Below are 22,771 nucleotides of genomic sequence, written 5' to 3' on the forward strand. Positions count from 1 at the left end.
TGTTTCTTATTTGTTGAGAGTCTGTCCGTGTTTTGTATATGATGTGGACCATGGTGTGGTATTCTGCTATCATGTAGGGTCTATGTAGAGATCTTGTTGCAGTCCTGTTTGTTATGGGTTTTTTTTTCACTAGGTAGTTCATTGGTGTTATAAAGTCGGCAAGATGGATCTGGTTTAGCAGCACAGTTGTGCTTGATGAAGCACAGTTGCGAAACATGATTCAAGTTGGATGAATTACCCCTGAGCAGACAAAGATAAGTGCACACTTAATGTTAAAGTAATGTCAACAATTCTGTTTATATAAAAGAGATAAAAGTATATTTCAAAAGACAAGTGAAGATGATAGTGCTTAATTCTTGATGGATTAAAAGTTAACCATTGAGTAGTACTGCTGAGGTCTTGGGTGAAACATTAAAATTAACTTTAGATCTCAGTTACATTGGAATTTTTGATATCAACATTGCTGAAGATCGACTGTTTAGCCATTCAGTAAGGAATTTATCTGGATACTAGTAAAAAAGCCCTGTTTCTGATGCAAATGAAATGGGGGATAGCAAGGTTTTCTTCTGTGTGCATGTGGGAGTGTGTGTGTCCCTGCCCTCTGCCCTCTCTCCCCTCCCCCCTCTGAGTCCTTCACTGTTACAGAGAGAGCGATTTGATTTCCTGCTTTGCTGTGTTTTCCTTCACTGTTTGTGTTACAGAGAGAGCGAGGACGGGGCAGACACTCATGGGAAAACCGGATATCTCTGTCCCTGCCCTCTGCCCTCTCTCCCCTCCCCCCTCTGAGTCCTTCACTGTTACAGAGAGAGCGATTTGATTTCGTGCTTTGCTGTGTTTTCCTTCACTGTTTGTGTTATAGAGAGAGCGAGGGCAGGGCAGACACTCATGGGGAAACCGGATATCTCTCCCCCTTCACACTTCCGGCTGGAGGCTTCATAGAACGTTGGTGGTGCCTTTTATATAGAGAGATGTTTAAATGTAGGCATATGATAAACTGAATATTATTTGTTAAGACTTATGATGCTGGTTTGATGTATTTCCTGTGCAATTATGGAAATTATTAGTGTCTAGAATGAAGAAGATAATGCACTACAATATGTGATAATGAAAAGAAGAATAATTGCATAACTGTTTGAAGTGCAGAAAAATAGTGCTAAATGTTGACCACTAGGTGGCAGACGTTTTGACTGATAAGTTTAAATATAACTTGCTTCTAGCTTTTGGCCACTGGATGGTAGTAGTATAGTTTAATGATGCCTATCCTTAGGCTTTGGAACACTAAAACACTGTCTCATATAATAAGTGCAGTGTTTATTATCTTCTAATAGTTTAAAATTGTGTTTTAGATTTATGCAATGACCAGGTAATTTGTGAGTTTGTGCTGTACTATAAGGTTAAGAATTCAGAGTTCAATTGTATTAGAATCCCACAGCTGCCACGTTACCCAGCTGCAGGAGGAAGATTTTGGGCTAATCCTGGATTTTTAATATCCCCATCCTGATGCATTATGGGACCTGTCACACTGATTTAAATGGATAGAATCAGAAACTGCAAATACCACCCTGCCTTAGCCTATACATTCAAAATCAGGAGTGGCCAAACAGTGCCTCCTGGAATTGGGTAACTTGGCAGCTCTAGAATCCATGGGGCCAATATTCAGCTGGTGCAGTGATGTATGATGATTCTTGAATGAATGTGTCTTTCCTTTTATTTTATGGTGTTCTGCTTTTAATTCTTTGTATATAATTTTATTGTAAACCACTTTGACTTGCCTGGCAAAATAGACGATATATCAAATGTAACAAATGATAACTGAAGTGAATGACTTTAAGATAAATCTTTTGAATTTCGGCCACTATGTTGTTTGTACTTTGATGAATTTAATCTTATCAAATTTAACTTCAATTTCTTATCAGTTTCAAAATGGAGAAAAAGAACAAAACATAACATTCATTTTTTTTAAATTTACTAACAAGTGTCTGGAGTCTGGCATCTGGTAATTCTGAAAATATTTTAAAAAGCAGAACTCATGAACTTCCGGCGGAGCTCGTGGTCAAGATGGCCACTTGTCCCTAGAGCTCTGTTCTTCCTGATGTTCACCCTCAGCAGCCTCCCTCCCCCCCCCCCCTCCCGGGCAGAATATACTCATACCGAGCACCTTGGACTGTGCCAGAGAGAGTGGTGAGCAGTGGTGTACAAGGAGTGTAGCGAACTCAGCACTCTCAGCTGCAGGAGGTGTGTGAGATCCATGGTGGCTAAAGTTTAAAGGCAGGACTGCACATAATGCAGCCCAGTTGACAGGACGCAGAGCAGCTTCTTCCCCTCATTGCGAGAGGCCCTTGGTCCCATTTTTCCTGCTGCCTGCTCCCAGAGTACCACTGCTTTCATTATCTTGGAAGACCGGTGAGTGGCACTACCTGTGGGGAAACTGGGAGCAGGCTCTAGCCCCTGGGCTTGGAGACAGTCTGGGACCCTTGTCTCCTGGGGACCCTTTGGCAGCCCTCAGGACCCATCCCACAACTACATTATCATACCTAAACAACTTAGACCAAAGACCTCGCTTTCTATAAAGGACATGTATGCCACCAAATGGGTTCAGGATGCCACTTGGACCTGCGGAAAGGTTTCAGGAGGGACACATGAAAGGCATTGTGCACCCGGAGTTGGCTGGGTAGGTGCAATCGGTAAGTCACTGCTAATCCTGGATCGTACAGCAAAAGGTCCAATGAACCGGGGAGCAAACTTCAGAGATGGGAGCCGCAGTTTCAGGTATTGGGTGCTCAACCATACCTTTTCTCCCGGCAGGAATGTGGGAGCCACTTGTCTTCTACGGTCATAGGTCTCCTTGGCCTTGACCGCTGCTCGTCAAAACTGTTCCTAGACCTTCTTCCAAGCTTCCTGAAAGGAACAGACGGTGGACTGCACCTGAGGTGGAACTTCTGCGGGGGAAATTGGCGGAGGTAGACGCGGGTGGCGTCCATAGATGGTGCTGAAAGGTGTCATCCGGGAGGCCGAATGCAGACTGTTATTATAGGCAAACTCAGTCCAGGGTAGCAGAGTAGACCAGTCATCCTGGTGCTGGTTAGAGTATGCCCGGAGGAACGCCTTCACAGTCTGGTTGACCCGCTCCACCATACCATTGGTCTGGGGGTGATATGCAGATGAGAATAAAGTGGTAACCCCAAAAGCTGAACACAAAGCTTTCCAGAAGCGTGAGGTAAACTGCGAGCCTCGTTCACTAATGATCCTTTGTGGCAGTCCATGGAGCCGGAAGATGTGTGTGATGAAGTTTGCGGCAAGGGTAGCGGCAGTGGGTAAAGCCTCCATAGGAATGAAGTGAGCCATCTTGGAGAACCGTTCGATCACCACCCAAATGACTGTGTTGCCCTGCGAGGGTGGCAGGTCGGTGATAAAATCCATGGACAGGTCCTCCCATGGCTGCTGTGGTACCAGCATGGGCTGCATCAGCCCCCACTGCTTCTGATGTGAAGACTTAGTTCGGGCGCACACCGGACAGGTAGACACGTATTGTAGAACATCCTGCGCCATCCGGGGCCACCAATACGATCGGGAGATCAGATGTAGGGTCTTGTGGAAACCGAAGTGTCCGGCAAATTCGGAAGCGTGCCCCCAGCGCAGCACTTTCCTACGGAGACCCACCAGAATGGCCTTCTGGCAAGTGGCACTGGCCCCGGGCATGGAGGGAATACATGCCGGATTCAGCATAGGGTAGGGCTCCTCCTGGTCCTCAGGAGCCTCCAAGCTACGAGACAGGGCATCCGCCTGGACATTCTTCTCGCCCGGCCTGAAGATCAGACGGAAATCAAAGCAGGTGAAAAACAAAGACCACCGGGCCTGGCGAGTGTTCAGTCTGGTGGCATTTTGTAGATACAGTAGGTTTTTGTGATCAGTGATCACTGTTACTGGGTGCGCTGCTCCCTCCAGTAAGTAGCGCCATTCCTCAAAGGCTAGTTTGAGCGCCAGCAGTTCCCGATCCCCCACCGTATAATTCCGCTCCGTGGGGGTGAACTTACGGGAGAAGAAGAAGCAAGGATGCTTTTTCCCAGATGCAGACGTCTGAGAGAGTACCGCCCCTACTCCCAGGGCTGAAGCATCCACCTCCACCAGAAAAGGCTAGGCTGGATCTGGACTGCGGAGAACTGGGGCAGAAAGGAAAGCCTTCTTCAGAGTGGCGAAGGCAGTGAAGGCCTCCGGCGTCCAGTTTTTCACGTCGGCGCCCTTCCTCGTGAGGGCAGTAAGAGGAGCCGTGATTAAGGAGTAGTTCTGGATGAACTGCCGGTAGTAGTTAGCGAACCCCAGGAACCTCTGCAAGGCCCGCAGACCCTGGGGAGCCGGCCAGTCACGAATCGCTGTCACTTTACTGGGATCCATCTGTAACCCAGTGGAGGAAACAATATACCCCAGGAAAGGCAGACTCTTGTCAATGGAAGGAACACTTCTCCAGCTTGGCATACAGCCGATGCTCCAGGAGGCATTGGAGCATGGTGCGAACGTGGGTAATATGTTGTGGCAGAGAAGCGGATTAAATCAGAATGTCATCCAGATAGACGATCACTGTGGAGTAGAGCAAGTCCTGGAAAATATAATTCACAAAGTTCTGAAATACTGCAAGGGCATTGCAGAGATCGAACGGCATCACCCGATATTCAAAGTGTCCTTCATGGGTGTTGAAAGCCATCTTCCACTCATCTCCCTCCCGGATCCGTACCAGGTTGTAGGCCCCGCGCAGGTCCAGCTTGGTGAAGATTTTGGCCCCTTGAAGACGGTCAAACAGCTCCGGGATGAGTGGAAGCGGATACCGGTTTTTAATGGTAATTTTATTCAACCCTCGGTAATCAATGCACGGACGAAGTGACCCATCCTTCTTTGAAACAAAGAAAAATTTGGCCCCTGCAGGGGAAGTGGAGGCTCGGATGAACCCCTTGTGAAGATTGTCCTGGATATATTCCCTCATGGCTCGAGACTCTTCCCGAGACAAGGTGTAAAGGCGCCCCCTAGGTGGGTTGGTTCCTGGCAGCAGGTCTGTGGCGCAGTCAAAGGACCAATGGGGAGGCAGCGTGTCAGCCGCCTGAGCACTGAACACATCACGGAAGTCCTGGTAGTCCTCCGGCAGCTCGGGCGACCCTTCCTGTGGAGTTTGAAGCTTAGCTGAGCAGAGTGGCAGAGGAGGCTTGACCTGCTGGAGACAGTGCTCGACACACTGGGAACCCCATTGCCCAATCTCCCCGGTGGCCCAGTCGATAACAGGAGCGTGTAGTCGGAGCCAAGGCAGTCTAAGGATCACCGGGTGAATGGCTCGGGCAAGAACCAGGAACTGGATCTTCTCCTGATGTAACGCCCCCACCTGTAGACACAGGGGCGAGGTGATCCAGGTGATGGTTTGAGGAAGGCTATCCCCCTGGATGGAGGTGACCCTGAGCTCCGGTTGACAGGGCGCCATGGAGCCACCTAGCTGCGACAGGAATTCGGCATCGATGAAGTTCCCTCCGGCCCCGGAGTCTAGCAAGGCCCTAGTATGAGCCTGGAAACCCTCTCCTTGGAGCAGTATGGGAACAGAGAGCAAGTTGTCCAGAAGGGCAAACAGCCGGCCCAGAGCCACCCCCTTCATAGGGCTCGGGCCGGAGCGTTACCCAATCTCCCAGGCTTGTTTGGACAGGAGCCCGTGAAGTGCCCGACCTGCCCACAGTACAGACATAACTGATTCTAGAGATGATGGGCCCTCTCCTTCTTGGACAGGCGATGCCGCCCCATTACCATGGGTTCCTCCTTGGCTCCACTTATGCGGCACTGACATCCTGCTCCGGGGCCTTCCCTCTGCCGCGCTAATGTAACTTCCTGTTTATGGAGGCGGGATGCGGAAGGCCCAGGTGCAGGATGTCGGCACCGCATCTGTACAGTTGCTGTCAGGCAGCGCCGTAGCAAAGTGTAAGCGTTGCTGCGGGGGTGGGAGACTGTGAGGTGCAGGAGCAGTGCCGATAGCATTAAATACAAGTGCTGCGACTGGTGTCAGAGAGGGTGAGGAAGTCAGTGGGGTGCTGGCCCTGCAAGGGGAGAGGGCTGAAGGGAAGGGAGAGGTGCTAGATTTGGGGAGGGTGAGGAAGACAGTGGGATGCTGGCCCTTCAAGAGGAGTGGGCTGAAGGGAGAGGTGCTAGGTGCTGGACTTGTTTGGGGGGGGGGGGTAAGGAAGATTTGAAGGTGCTGGCCCTGGGAGGGGAGGGGCCTGAAGGGAACAGAAAGGTGCTGGACTTGCCAGGGGCAGAGGGTTGGAGAGAAGGGAGAGAGGTACTGGACTTGCAGAGGGGAGGTTGGAGGGAAGGGGAGAGGTTTTGGATTTGCAGGGGGAGATGGAGGAAAGGGGAGAGGTGCTGGATATGCAGGGGGTGGAGGGAAAGGGAGATGTGCTGGATATGCAGAGGGTTGAAGTGAAGGAGAGAGGTGCTGGACATTTAGGGGGGCTGGATGAAAGGGAAAGAGGTGCTGAACATGTAGGGGGTGCTGGATAAAAGGGAGAGAGGTGCTGAACATCTAGTGGGGGCTGAATGAAAGGGAGAGAGATGCTGGACATGTTGAGGGGAGGGAGCTGAAGGAGAGGTGCTGGATATGCAGATGATGGCTGAAGGGAAAGGAGACAGCCTGCAAGGAGGGCTGGACCTATGGGAGGGGTTAGAGGGAAGGGAGCGAGATGTTGGGAGAAAGAGCCAGATGCATAAGGGGAAGGAAAGAGAGGAAGAGAAGCTGGTTGAGGGGTGGGATCAGAGAGGAGAGGGACACATTGGTGTGGACGAGGGAGAAAGGGGACATAGGGAAGTATACAGATAAATGTGAGATGCTGTATGGGGATGGCACATGAGCACAGAGGGGTAATGCCTGACAAGGGGGAGGGGGAACGGGGATATGGAATAGAGATAAAATGCTAGACACTGGAGAGGGGGATAGATGGACACAGAGGGGGGGGGATACCAGACAAGGGGGGAGAATAGGAACACAGAAGGGATATGCTGGGCATGGGGTGCATAGGTGCACAGAAGAATGATGATGGATGAGGGGATATGAACACAGGGGAGATACTGGACAAGGAAATATAGGAAAACAGAGATGGGAGATGGATGATGGACATGGAGAAAGAATAAATGACAAATAGAAAAGAGACCCTGGCAAGTGAGTTAAGAGAAGACAGAGGGAAGCAGAAACCAGAGACTGGGACCAATATGATTTGAGAAATAAAATGACCAGACAACAAAAAGGTATAAAAAATTATTTTATTTTTAATGCTGTGAATATAATATGTTGGATTTGGAATGTACATCTTGCCAAAGTTGATGTTAAACATGGCTGGGGTCCAGGACAGAAATCTAGGAAAGGACCCCAAAGTCCATTACCAGGCTGCACCTTCAGCTTCCAGCATGCAGGCTTTCTCTGGCCAAGGAACCTAGCACAATTGTCCTAGTTGCAACCCCTAACACCATCCCTGACATGTGCCATCTTTAAATTTTACACAGGAGCAAATGCCTTTCTTTCTTGTTTCTCTAGTGTTGTACTACATGTAAGGTCTAGTTTCTTGGGGTTTCCATTTAATTTATATTTCTAGAGTTTGTGGTCACTTATTCTGTATTTGGCATTTGTGTCCTGTGTGTGTGACTGAGGTATTCTCTTAGCATGAAGTTTCCATGTAGCATTCTGTAGTAATTTGGCTTGTTCAGCTTTCCTGATAAATGTATTTGTATTTTAGGGCCCTACTATAATATTTAAGGCACTTCTTTTTCATAGGTAGGATCTTTGTTTTTGGAAGTTAGTGTTGGCATGGTAGATTTGCTCTAGGTTCTGAGTGACCTTTTTTTTTATAGATTTTTTAAAATTAATTTATAATATGTCTGTAATTGAGATTACACTAGAAACCAAAATCTCTTTGAATGAGTTTTATGGAGAATTGTCCTTGCTGTGCTCTGTATCCATTGTTAGTGGAGGGCCAGGAGGTTCTCTGGATGCAGAATGTGTTTGGCTTCAATACCATATATGTGTTGGAGGACTATGGCTCAATGGGGCTGAATAGTGCAGTCTATTGTACTTCCCTTAGCTCTCAATTGGCCTGCAGCCACTGAAGCCTGCACTGCAACCCTCATTGAAGTTATGGGGAGTGGGGTAGGGACAGAGCATGGGTGCATCAGGTTGCTGTTTTTTCTCTTTCAAAAAAGTTGGCAACTCTAGTGCCCACCCATCCAACCTGCTGGCCCACCCAAAAATTGCCTTCTGGCTACGCCACTGGATTGCTGGACAGGGAATAAGAGGGAGATGGGAAAACCTAGCAGGTAGATGAAAGGTGAAATGGAAACTAGACTAGGGAGTGATAAGGAGAATGAGGGATAAAAATTATATATGTGGATATAGAGGCACAGAAGATAAAAGTGAGAAAAGAAGCATAAAAAAGAATGGTCAGTGCCAGAGAAGGAAGGGAAGAAGGACAAGAGAAGAGGAAGTAAAAGGAAAGGCAGACCTGAAAAAGAATTTAGAAGACAGACACAAAAAGTGGAACAGATTGGGACCAACCCATTTAGAAAAGTGCCCAGACAACAAAGTTAGAAAAAAAAAATTTTTCTTTAATTCTTTTTAATGGTTGGAATGTGTGTGTGTGTTTTCAGAAATATATATCTTATCAATGTTTGTACTTTAGCAGAGTAAAATGCACTTCTGTTTCTTTTACCAGAATTGCACTGCTTATAGAGTCTGACTTTCTTTGGCAGAGGGGAAGGGGGCAGTTGCTAGAGAGGATAAGACACAGAGGGAATGATGGTGGACATGGAGAGAGAGAGAAGAAATGTGAAATAGACTGGAGACTCTGGAAAGAACAGATGGAACTCAGGGCTAGGGGATCACAGCAAAAGATGACTGGGAATTGGGGATTGAGTTGGGAAGTATTTTTTTTTTTGGGGGGGGGGGGACTATGGATAGGAGAGATGGAGACAGACTTTTGAGGGGATAGCGAGGACCTGGAAATTAGTAAGAGTGAGGGTGTGTTGATGGGTTGGGAGAGTGAGTGAGATTGTGAAATGGGAGGGGATAAGAGAGAGGGGATGAATGTGAGGGGAAGGCTGAGACATAATGTAAATGACCTGGTAGATTGGAGAGAAGATGACAGGCATTGAAAAGGGTGGGAGTCCTGAGGAGGGGTATTGGAGAAAGGGGATGGGTCTCTGAAAGGGTTGAGTGCAGGTTAAATCGGGTTAAAAAGGTGGTGAGAGAGGCAATGAGTGGGGTAGAGAGTAAGAAATTAAAAACATAGTGTGGAGGCAAGAGAAGAATGGAAAGACAGGGATGGAGCTGGGAATGATGAGGAGATTAGATACAGTGCAGGGTAGGTGAGGATTGAGAGGGAATGCACAGATGATATTGAGCAGACTGGATGACTGTTCAGGTCTTTATCTGCCATCATCCACTATGTTACTATGAAATGGAGAGATTAGCCAGGGAGCAAGTGGAATAGTGGAGAGGGGATGAGAAGGAGATGAAAAAAAACTGGTAGATGAGAGGTAAAAAGGAGGAGACTAAAAAGAGGGTGAGAGAATTAGGGTAAAATCAAATAAGTAAATATAAATAAAGAGAAGAGAAAAGTTGAAAAAAACATATATCAGTGGGAGACAGATGTAGAGGCAGAAAAGAAGACAAGAGAAGAGAGAAGAAATAAAAAAGCAAACTTGGGAAATAATTTTGAAGACTGACACAAGGGGTCAAGGAGGGAGGGCGGTGCTGCATTGGGGGCGAGGGAGAGAAGTGTTGGACAGGAAGGTCAGGAAGAGATCCAATGAGTTGGATGAAGAAGAGGGGGCGTGGAGAGGAAAGAGGTGCTGGACTGGGATGGGGGGGGGGGGGGGGGAGGACAGAGGTTACAGGACCTGCAGGGAAAGGAGGAAGAGAGACAATACTAACGTGAAAAATGAGTGAAATGTTATACATATAGGGAAGGGAAGAGGGAAGATACACTACACATAAAGGGAAGAGGGGAGACAGGCTGAACATGAAGGGAAGAGGTGAGACATGCTGCACATGAAGGAAAGAGAAAGAGACAACAAGATAGATTTGAGAAGGAGGCAGATAAATTGATAAAGCTGAATGTGAAAGATCAGTGCCAAACAGACATATGGCAGAAGATGAGAAAAGAAATTGCAAATGGCCATGAAAACAGAGTAAAGAGCACAGACAGAGGAAAGCAGAAACAAAGATTGGGATCAAGATGATTGGAATAATAAAATCACCAGACCACAAAGGTAGGAAAATTTATTTTTATTTTCAGTTTAGTGATTGAATTATGCATGTGTTGAGAATTTAAATCAGTCGGCTTTATTTTGCACGGTACAGGAGAACTGTCATGATTATGACTGTTTTCCTGGTTTGTGCTCCCCTCGCCCTCTGGTGGCCAGTACCAGTGACTGCTATAGACTAACTGTTGCTGTTTCCCAAGCCTGTGTCAGAGGCCGGTCCGGGCCGGATCTTCCTGTCTGCCAGAATTGCTTGCCTTGTTTGTCCATAAGCAGCACTTATAAGTATCATGGAACACTCTTGTCTGATCCAGCTTTGAAGAGACTCCCTGAAGCGGCAGCAGAGAGAAAGCTTGTCCGGGAGCTTATGATCACGGAAAACCCAGTGTCTGCTACTGACCCTTCTACCCCGCTCTGCGAATACCGCCGCCTACTTGTCTCCTGTCCAGCCCTGCGGAATACACCGGAGGCCGCCGCTGAAAGAAATCGTCTTGAGAATCCCAAGCTCCAGGCTTACCTGCAGTCCAGCCTGAGGGGCACTTCCAGCCAAGATGCTGAGTCCATGCCGAGTTCCAGTTCCAGCCAAGATGCTGAGTCCATGCCGAGTTCCAGGTCCCACCGAGATGCTGAGTCTACTCTGAGTTCCAGTTCCAGTCAAGATGCTGAGCCCACTCCGAATTCCAGTGCCAGCCAAGATGCTGAGTCCAATCTGAGTTCCAGCCAAGATGCTGAGTTCACGCTGAGTTCCAGGTCCCGCCGAGATGCTGAGCCTACACCAATTTCCAGTTCCAGCCAAGCTGCTGAGTCTACTCCAAGTTCCCGTTTCAGCCAAGATGCTGAGTCCAAGCCAAGTTCCAGATCCAGCCCAGATGCTGAGTTCAAGTCGAGTTTGAGTTCCAGCCAAGATGATGCTGAGTCCACTCTGAGGTCCAGTTCCAGCCTAGATGCTGAGCCTATGCCGAGTTCCAGTTCCAGCCATGAGGCTAAGTCTAAGCCAAGCTCCAGTTCCGGCCAAGATGCTGAGCCGAAGCCGAGTTCCAGCTCCAGCCAAGATGCTGAGTCTTCTTCGAGTTCCAGATCCAGCCAAGATGCTGAGTCCAGTGCGAGCTTCAGTGACAGCCAAGATGTGAACTCCAGTCTTATACTCCAGGCTCATGTCTCAAAACTCATCAGGAAGTTTCACCATAGTTATCCGTGGAAACCCGAGTCCTCTGGGGAGACTGGAGGGCCTTTGAGAGGGAGGTACTGTCATGATTATGACTGTTTTCCTGGTTTGTGCTCCCTTCGCCCTCTGGTGGCCAGTACTGCTATAGACTAGTTGTTGCTGTTTCCCAAGCCTGTGTCAGAGGCCAGTCCGGGCTGGATCTTCCTGTCTGCCAGAATTGCTTGCCTTGTTTGTCCATAAGCAGCACCTGTACTTGTCTTGGGATTCCTGCAGCTGAGCCTCAGCAGGTGATGGTCTTTATTAAGCACCTGTGGGCTTTGCTACTTTGCCTTTGCATTGCCAAAGGTCTCTGGGTGGGTTGGTGTGCTCTGTTGCACTTCTGCCTAGTTTAGCTTCTTGTGTGAATTCCTTGTCTGGTTCTTGTTCAGTCTGTGTTGGTTAGCTTAAGTTTTATTACTTCCTAGTCTTGTTTCTTGTCTGTTTGTCTTGCCTGGTTCCTGTTCTGTCTGTGTGTAGTTTCGCTTTTAGCATATTAATTGTATCTCCCTAGTGGCTGCTTGACAACTTTCAGTCCCTGTTCCTTAGTCTGTCTGTTTTCTGCCTAGTGTTGTGTTATTTGTCTGTGAGTCCTAGCCTAGTATTCTGCCTTGCCTCTCATGTTTATTCCTTTCCCCTCTGAACCCTAACTCTGCTTCAGTCTAGCTTGTTCCTGTACTGTGTGTCTTGTGTGGAATCCTGAAGTCCTGCAGGCCGCCCTCACCTAGGGGGTCAACCTCTGGGGAACGGCGGCCACCGCAGGTGAAGTCCAGTTGGCCCAGTCCTGTCTTTCCAGCTTTGCTTGCCTATAGCTTAGTTCCACTCCAATCTCTAGCCCTGTGTGTTCTTGGCTTTTTTGTCTGCATCTGCAGCTCCTGTCTTTGTTTGTTTGGTAATCTAGTTCTGGTTGGGGGGTTTTGCCTGCTGCTACCGCTTTACGGCAGTAGCCCAAGGGCTCATGTTTATCCCAGTGTCAGAGAAGCCAGAGATCGTGACAAAAACATGCATTTCTTTCTATTTTTCTGGTGTTGCACGACATGCAGAGTCCAGTATCTCTGCTTTCAGTTTTTGTCTGCATGTTTTTGCGGTTCCCTGTTTTGTATTAGGTGAGAGTCATGTTTGCATCTGCAACTGAGGTGAAGAACTATGCTGGTATGTGGTGTCTGTGTAGGAATCTGTAACAGTTTGTCCTGCTCCAGCTTCCCAGTAGCAGGTATATTGGCACTCTAATATCATAGGCGCCCGGTATAAGAGGCTTGGACAGGCTAAGCCTCCCCTGCTGTGCTCTGAGGGGTTTAAATTGTTGATTTACCTCCATCCTCACAGCAGGAGCTGCAGTGAAAGCCCTCTAGCCTTGTGTGTAATCAGTTGTAGAAATTGGTTTATGGTTTGTTTACCTTACTGCTGGGAGAGTGTGGGGGGGGGGGGGGGTTGGCTGGAGGTGTCCTGGGTTGCCAGATAGCAACAGATACTGGGCCAGAATGATCAGAAAAAGTCACCAAACAAAGGTAGAAAAGATCATTTTATTTTCATTATAGTGTTTGGAATATGTCCACTTTGAGAATCAGGTGCTCAACATTAAAAGTTTATATTTATTTACTTATTTATGGCATTTTATCCCACATTAAACATGAATTAGGGTGTTTTGTGGCTCTGCATGAGAATTGTGATGATATGATCCCTTGTTTCATATTGTTGACGGTCTGCAGTTTCCGTTTGGGTGGTATATTGGTATATTAGGTTCTGCCCAGTGTAATATTTATGGTACAGTAAGGTTCTGAGTGTGTTTTTGCACAAAGTTGTGCATAGTGTTTTGCAGTTGAGCGATTGTGGTTAGAATATGCTTTGAGCAACCACTTTATTCTTTGACATATGATACATATCTAATATCTAAATTTAATAAAAGGTATTAATTGTGACTTTTATTTTTATTTATTTATTTTTTCTGTTTGTTATCAGACAATTATGGATTTAAGCTCCACCCCTGGCCCCAACCCCGCCCCCTTTAGCCTCCCAAAACAGTTGGGCCACCGACCGCCTATATCTAATATATTTCAGAAGCATAGTTAAATAAAATAACTACTTCTGAAGGTTACAGGTATGGGTAGGGATGGAGGAGATTACTTGTAGGAATGGAATGGATCTTAGTGGGGACGGGCAGGTATGGGTTAGATTCCAGTGGTATGCCTTGACAATTTTTACACTTTGTAAGTGTGCTGCAAGATGAAAAAGGTTGAAAATCACTGATCTAGAGCCTGTGTATTTCTAAAATCCACATTGGGGAAAGGAGGGAAGTGCTGGAAAAGGGGAGAGGGAGAAAGAGCTGGGCTTTGGAAAAGGAGAAAAGATGAAGGTGATGGTGTCTCGCCTAGGGAAGGGGGACAGGGAAGTGTGCTCTCCCCTTGCTAGTTCATATGAATGTGAGAGGGGGCATAATGAGAGAAATTTCTCATCATTGACTAATTTTCAGTTTAAAAAATTATCTGTCTTCACTGTTTTGATATAGTAGCTTACTATTCAGCTTCTTTTTGTGTTTTCTTTTTTTGAATAACCATAATGAATATGCATGATATATGTATGCAAATGAATATGCTAATATGCTACACCCCACCCTTTGCCCCCCCCCTCCCCTCCCCCAATGAAACAGTCAAAGGACTCCCATGCAGAGGACTGAGTCTTGTATAGATCCAACACAGAATGCTTGGGCAGGAACATTTTTCAAAGTGACAGCCAAATTATTATAAGAGCCTTGTGGAAAATGAAAAAGAGTTGTCCATTCTGAGCCTTTATTTTCATGTTTATGAGAAGTGAGAGGGAGATTTTAAAAAGCTGATAATGATCTTCTCAGGCTTACATGTCCCCTCCCCCCAGTTAAACAGGTTTTCTATCACAAAAAACTCAATATAACCACCCCTTTAATTATATATGTATACATTACAAATACATTTTAATGTCTCTATCCTCTTCCTCCTCTTAGAAGAAAGGAAAGGGATATGGTAGCAACATTTCAAATACCTGAAAGGTGTAATGATGCACAAAACAATCATTATCCAGCTGCAAGGGAATTGTAGAATGGGGAATCATGTGAGGCTCAAAGGAGGTAAGCTCAGGAGTAAAATTAGAACATATTTTTTCACAGAAATGGTGGTAGGTGCAGGAAACATCCTCCCAGTAACATTGTGTTGCTAATTTCTGCAAAGGACACAAGGAGAAAGATTACTATGCATTAGATTACTGTAGAGGTCAACAGAATAACATACGTACTGTGCAGGAACAGTTTGTCATGTATGATTACTCAATAATGCAAATTAGCATCAACATTCTGAGCAATGAGGAAATATCTGATAAAAATAACAAAAGACAAATTGAAGTATGGTAAAGGTAGGAACTGATAATAGAGAGTACTGGTATGAACAATGTGCCAGTATTTATGTGTGCTGATCAAAGGAATCCCAATCCACACTGGGGATATATTTTGAAGGGGTGTGGCAACCCCTTTTCCATTCTGAAGTACACTTTGAAGGGTTGTAGGAGTCCCCTTGCATTGATAAACTTTGGAGTTTGTTGCTCTTAGATTAGCACTCACCAGTCTTTCTGCAGCTGTGACTCCAATTCACATGACTGCAGAAAGCACCTGACTCCAGAATAGCACAAGACAATGAAGTCCTATGGAGTGCCTGCCAGATTGTGACTCCAAATTTGAATTTGAAGCTCTGTCTTCGATGCTATTAGTGCTATGTAGTAACCTCTTTCCACTGCTCCATAGACCTCATATCTGATCCCTTAATGTCCAATTTCTCCTCCCTAGTGAAACTCCTGTTCCTTTCTCTCTCTGGCATTATATTCAAAAGCAGGACTTTTAGGTGCTGCTGTTTTGGTGCAGCCATTTGAATGCTGCCATTTCAGTGCCACCGGTGCCAAATGCCAGCATCCAAAAGTCTAGAAGTCCTGCAGGTTGTCTGGATTTCCTCTGCCTGCCTCAACACTTCCCTGAGAGCCCCAGAAGGAACCGCAAAAGCCCTAGCAAGAGCTCTCCCCCGCTGACTTGCCTCTCTGACCCACCTCCCCAAGGTTAGGCGCAAAATGCCTGTTAAGCTAGTATTCTGTAAAGGCCATTCCACACAGAGTAACATAGTAATAGTAACATAGTAGATGACGGCAGAAAAAGACCAACACAGTCCATCCAGTCTGCATAACAAGATAAACTCATATGTGCTACTTTTTGTGTATACCTTACCTTGATTTGTATCTGTCATTCTCAGGGCACAGACCGTAGAAGTCTGCCCAGCACTAGCCCCGCCGGGCTCCCACCACCGGCTCCACCACCCAATCTCGGCTAAGCTTCTGAGGATCCATTTCTTCTGAACAGGATTCTTTTATGTTTATCCTATGCATGTTTGAATTCAGTTACCGTTTTCATCTCCACTACCTCCCGCGGGAGGGCATTCCAAGCATCCACCACTTTCTCCGTGAAAAAATGCTTCCTGACATTTTTCTTGAGTCTGCCCCCCCTTCAATCTCATTTCATGTCCTCTAGTTCTACCACCTTCCCATCTCCAGAAAAGGTTCGTTTGCGGATTAATATCTTTCAAATATTTGAACGTCTGTATCACATCACTCCCGTTTCTCCTTTCCTCCAGGGTATACATGTTCAGGTCAGCAAGTCTCTCCTCATACGTCTTGTAACGCAAATCCCATACCATTCTCATAGCTTTTCTTTGCACCGCTTCAATTCTTTTTACATCCTTAGCAAGATACGGCCTCCAAAACTGAACACAATACTCCAGGTGGGGCCTCACCAATTACTTGTACAGGAGCATCAACACCTCCTGCTGGTCACACCTCTCTATACAGCCTAGCAACCTTCTAGCTACGGCCACCGCCTTGTCACACTGTTTTGTCGCCTTCAGATCCTCAGATACTATCACCCCAAGATCCCTCTCCCCGTCGGTACCTATCAGACTCTCCCCGCCTAACACATACATCTCTCGTGGATTTCTACTCCCTAAGTGTATCACTTTGCATTTCTTCGCATTGAATTTTAATTTCCAAAAATTCTTCTAGCTTCCGCAGATCCTTTTTCATATTTTCCACTCTCTCCCAGGTGTCCACTCTGTTACAAATCTTAGTATCGTCCACAAAAAGGCAAACTTTACCTTCTAACCCTTCGGCAATGTCACTCACAAATATATAGAACAAAATCAACCCCAGCACCGATCCCTGAGGCACTCCACTACTCACCTTTCCCTCATCCGAGTGAACTCCATTAAAAGAGTGCTCTTTACACAATACTAACTTAGCATAGATCATCCAGTGCTTAACTTTGGGTGCCATTTATTGAATTCCCCTCAAAATGATTTATTAAAATACAAGCATCAATTTAAAACTACAAACAATGCCGAGGGTGTTCCATCAGTCAGTAGAATCCAACATTCTATATCATTGTCATCAACCTAACATGTTTTGATGCTAATTCTGCATTGCCCAGTAGGGGACTAAGGTAACATGGAGAATTTGTGTCGGTGGGGTCCAGCAGGAAACCAAGGAGAAATGGAGAGTTTGTGTCAGTCATGTAAAGAAGAATTATTAATTTTTTTCTTTTGATAAGAGGTGTAACCTTGGAGAGAATGAGCTGTGAATATTATCTGATAGTTGTAGTTGCTAAACCAGAATGTATACAGGACCTTGAGAAACAAGGCATAAGGGAGGAAATGTGCGTGTAATCTAGCCAGGAAATGTGTATGTAGCCTAGCCAAAGAAGATAAGATGGGATGTAAATGTTGCAAGCAAGGTCGACCTAAATTTCATGATTTGGGCGTCCCCAACCGTATTATCGAAACGAAAGATGGACGTCCATCTTGTTTCGATAATACGGGTTGCCCCGCCCCTTTACAGGGACGTCCTTAGAGATGGGCGCCCCCATTCGATTACCCCCCTCCACGTTACCTGTGGGAAAGGGAAAGGGGAAATATTCCCTTCTGAGCAAGGCCCAGAATATCTGAATGATATAAATCCACTGTGATTCTTCATCCTGTTTCTGCTCCATTTATCCAGTCCTCTCCCTTCTCGAGTAGGACGATGTTAGAAAACATCTATTTAATATACAGGTCATGACAGTCAATAGCAGATGGAAAAGAACTGGAGTCCCAAAATACTGGAGGTTGCTGGTAGTCCAGTGGACTACAATAATAAAATCCAGCAACCTCCAGTATTTTGCAGCATAGGTTAAGACCTACAGTCTAGGACACAAAACTGCTTACCTGTCCTTGTAACCCAAATCGTTTGCTTATCCCGTTCAGCAGGTATATGTTGACTAATTATAGCTTGTACCTTGTTCTGACTGGAATGTGTGTCAGTAACTAAAGAATGCATTCAGAAAAGACAAAGGAGTCCATTTCCCTGAGTGCCAGCAAACATCCTCAGGGCACTCTGGTTCTCTAATCTGGCAAGGTTTTGTCTGTTAATTTTGCTTGCTTGAAATAGGCTGGGCCAGTTTTGCTATGATGTGTCTATAAATACTCATCCCATTCCTCTAGGAAAAAAAATCCTAGTGTACATTCTTAGGTGCAAAGGGTCAAAAATAACAGAGCCTAATCCAGATAAAATGCAGTTGGCTGGTAGTCAAGAGTTCCCATGAGAAACTAGCTGTCCCAGCAGGAGGTTGTGTTAGATGCTTTTATAGGAATCACTCTGGACATTTGAAGAAGAGGAAAGGAACATCAAGAAAACATCCCAGTTGTCAATCATAAACTGACCTGAAAGGTTAAAATCAGACTGCCAGCAGAACAAGTGCTTAGGCTCTGTTAAAATACAGGACACTACAAGTGGAGGAGTGGCCTAGTGGTTAGGGTGGTGGACTTTGGTCCTGGGGAACAGAGGAACTGAGTTCAATTCCCACTTCAGGCCCAGGCAGCTCCTTGTGACTCTGGGCAGGTCACTTAACCCTCCATTGTCCCATGTAAGCTGCATTGAACCTGCCATGAGTGGGAAAGCATGGGGTACAAATGTAACAAAACAAAAAAAAAGCTTGCTCTAAAATCTCTAAAACATCGTGCAACATCATGAGAGATTCAGCAGTAAAGACTTTTTGAATTCTCAGTGCTGCTTCCAGACTCACTAGAGTGTCGGTGTTCTCATTGCTGACACTGTGTAGTGTAATTCAGCCAGTAGCAAAAATCTCTTTGCCTGACATCATCAGCAGTCAGGTAGCTCCTGTCCTAACGTAGCAGTGGCCTTTCCAGGAAGGCACCGGATCTTTCCAGAAGAAGGTAGAACTATGTAGAACAGTTTGGAAGCTCCTGGAAAGTGGGAGGAGTATTTATGCTAATCAGTGGGAAGGATCTGGTGGCAGAAGCTCCTCCCCCTCTGATTATATAATGCAACCCTAGGTCAGTAAAAGTATCTTAGGATACATCTCCTGCCTCTGACTCTCAGCTTTAAGGGAGGCCCTTCTTGCCAAGCCTGCAGTACTGATGCTGAGCTATAGGGAGGGATGGCGGAGTAGGAAAGGGTAAGGCTGATTTTGGGCTTCAGGAATAGATTGGGGGGATAGGAAGGGTAGGGTAGGGCTGATGCTGGGCTATGGGGATGGATGGGGGGGTAGGGAAGGTAGGGCTGATTTTACATAGTAGATGACGGCAGAAAAAGACCTGCACGGTCCATCCAGTCTGCCAAACAAGATGACTCATATGTGCTACTTTTTGTGTATACCCTACTTAGATTTGTACCTGTGCTCTTCAGGGCACAGACCTTATAAGTCTGCCCAGCACTATCCCCGCCTCCCAACCACCAGCCCCGCCTCCCAACCACTGGCTCTGGCACAGACCATATAAGTCTGCCCAGCTCTATCCTTGCCTCCCAACCACCAGCCCCGCCTCCCAACCACCGGCTCTGGCACAGACCGTACAAGTCTGCCCAGCACTATCCCGCCTCCCAACCACCAGTTCTGCTTCCCACCACCGGCTCTGGCACAGACCGTATAAGTCTTCCCAGCACTATCCCCGCCTCCCTACCACCAGCCCCGCCTCCCAATCTTGACTAATCTCCTGAGGATCCATTCCTTCGGCACAGGATTCCTTTATGCTTATCCCACGCATGTTTGAATTCCGTTACCGTTTTCATTTCCATCACCTCCCGCGGGAGGGCATTCCAAGCATCCACTACTCTCTCCGTGAAAAAATACTTCCTGACATTTTTCTTGAGTCTGCCCCCCTTCTATCTCATTTCATGTCCTCTAGTTCTACCACCTTCCCATCTCCGGAAAAGGTTCGTTCGCGGATTAATACCTTTCAAATATTTGAACGTCTGTATCATATCACCCCTGTTTCTCCTTTCCTCCAGAGTATACATTGTTTAGTTCAGCAAGTCTCTCCTCATACGTCTTGTAATGCAAATCCCATACCATTCTCGTAGCTTTTCTTTGCACCGCTTCAATTCTTTTTACATCCTTAACAAGATACGGCCTCCAAAACTGAACACAATACTCCAGGTGGGGCCTCACCAACGACTTATACAGGGGCATCAACACCCCCTTTCTTCTGCTGGTCACACCTCTCTCTATACAGTCTAACAACCTTCTAGCTACGGCCACCGCCTTGTCACACTGTTTCGTTGCCTTCAAATCCTCAGATACTATCACCCCAAGATCCCTCTCTCCGCCCGTACCTATCAGACTCTCCCCGCCTAACACATACGTCTCCCGTGGATTTCTATTCCCTAAGTGCATCACTTTGCATTTCTTCACATTGAATTTTAATTGCCAAACCTTAGACCATTCTTCTAGCTTCCTCAAATCCTTTTTCATGTTTTCCACTCCCTCCCGGGTGTCCACTCTGTTACAGATCTTAGTATCATCCGCAAATAGGCAAACTTTACCTTCTAACCCTTCGGTAAGGTCACTCACAAATATATTGAACAGAATCGGCCCCAGCACCGATCCCTGAGGCACTCCACTACTCACCTTTCCCTCCTCTGAGCGAATTCCATTCACCACCACCCTCTGGCGTCTGTCCGTCAACCAGTTCCTAATCCAGTTCACCACTTCAGGTCCTATCTTCAGCCCATCCAGTTTATTTAAGAGCCTCCTGTGGGGAACCGTGTCAAAAGCTTTGCTGAAATCTAAGTAGATTACGTCCATAGCTCATCCCTGATTCAATTCTCCTGTCACCCAATCAAAGAACTCAGGCCCAGATGCACAAAACTTTAACGACCCTTTAACGAAGTAATTGCCAACCGTTGCATGTACTAAAGTCCATTTTTCGAGGACCGTAGCAGCTAACGAAAATGGAATGCAGATGAGCAATTAGTGTAGAAACCCTTTTGAAATGACATGCACTAACGTTTTCCGATTGGTTTAACGAAGGAAAACGCCGAGAAATCTAACAAGAGGTCTGTACCTCTCGTTAGGGCTCTCCAGCTAAAAACTCTAATGTAGAACTTAAAAAAAAAAAAGAACAAGGGGGGTGAAAACACGCGCCAGGGGCATCCTTTATTGATGCCCCAGGTCGCCGCTGCTCCCGCTCCCTCTCCAAGCAATCCAGAAGTTAAAAAATAAAGGACCAGAAGGGGGCAAAGGCACTCGTCAGGAGCGTCCTGTTTGAACGGCCTTGCCCCCCCACCCCATCTGAGGTCGCCGCTGCTCCCCGCATTATAAATTTAAAAAGCAAAACAAAGAAATCCTTACTTTAGAAGCCCCGGCCGGCCCCCCTCCATTCCTCTCTACTCTTCTGTCAACCCCACAGCTCCGCCTCCTGACACCCTCCGCCCTGTGCCCCGCCTCCTCCGCGGGTCGTCGCCGCCATTCCCCCCCTCCATCGGGCCCCCCTCCCTCTTACAGGGCCCGTGCAGCACCTCTCACCTCTATGTGAAGGCGCTGCACGGGCAAGAAGATCAGCTGACGCCTCTGTCTTCGCCCATTCTTCCTTCGCGTCTCTCTCCTTTTGGGCCCGCCCCCGTCTGACGTAAGTAACCAACATTGGTTACTAACGTTAGACAAGGGCGGGCCCAGGAGCAAAGGAGGACGTCCTTTCCTCTTGGGCCCGCCCTTGTCTGACATAAGTAACCTACGTTGGTTACTTACGTCAGACGGGGCGGGCCCAAAGGAGAGAGACGCGAAGGAAGAATGGGCGAAGACAGAGGCGTCAGCTGATCTTCTTGCCCGTGCAGCGCCTTCACATTGATTTTTTTACGTTTGGTTGATGCATCTAGGCCTCAATGAGATTTGTTTGGCACGATTTCCCTTTGGTAAAACCATGTCGTCTCGGATCTTGCAACTTATTTGCTTCCAGGAAATTCACTATCCTTTCCTTCAGCATCGCTTCCATTACTTTTCCAATAACCGAAGTGAGGCTTACCGGCCTGTAGTTTCCAGCTTCTTCCCTATCACCACTTATGTGAAGAGGGACCACCTCTGCCATTCTCCAATCCCTTGGAACCTTTCCCGTCTGCAAGGATATATTAAACAAATCTTTAAGAGGATCCGCCAAAACCTCTCTGAGCTCCCTCAATATCCTGGGGTGGATCCCGTCCGGTCCCATGGCTTTGTCCACCTTTAGCTTTTCAAGTTGTTGATACACACTTTCTTCCGTGAATGGTGCTCTATCCACTTCATTCTCATTTGTACTATTTCCAGTCCATCGTGGTCCTTCTCCAGGATTTTCTTCTGTGAAAACAGGGATGAATGGAGGGGGGGAGTCCTTTATTTTGTAATTGATCAGGATGGATCTGTGTTCTGCATGTGACTGAGGTGAGAGATTCTGCTGGCATGTGGTTAGTGTCAGGATCTATATCCCAGTGTGACTTGTCTGGCGCTGTTGTGTATATTCACTGCTTCCTTTTTAAAGATACTGTCATTGGTATTTGTGAGTTCAGAATCGTTGTTGTTTAGGTTTGCAGCATAGGCTCTGAGAAGCTTCTTTGCAGGATTTAGTGTTACTTCACTAAGTATCTGGCAGTGAAGGAATTTTGCGTTGCTATTATTGAGGTGCTCCCAGATTTGAATATATTTTTCCTATAGAAAGCTGTAAGAGGAAACGTTTTGTATGCTACAGATTCCACAATAGGTGGGGAAAAAAATCTTGACGTTGACAGTGTAATTTTGCTTATTTCATCAGTGAGAAATCTGGGCTTTGCTTCATGCAGTTTTTGATGTGTTGGTGTAGACAAAGGTTAACATTTGTGAAAAATGTAAATTTATTAACGTGTGTAAATGAATTGATATTGAAATGAAAGTAAATTCTGTCAAGAGCAGTTTATATTTCCCTTTGCTTCCCTTAAAAAAAATGTAAATAAATTATATTT

The sequence above is a fragment of the Microcaecilia unicolor genome, chromosome 5 (assembly GCF_901765095.1).
Source record: "Microcaecilia unicolor chromosome 5, aMicUni1.1, whole genome shotgun sequence".
In the NCBI taxonomy this organism is placed as follows: Eukaryota; Metazoa; Chordata; class Amphibia; order Gymnophiona; family Siphonopidae; genus Microcaecilia; species Microcaecilia unicolor.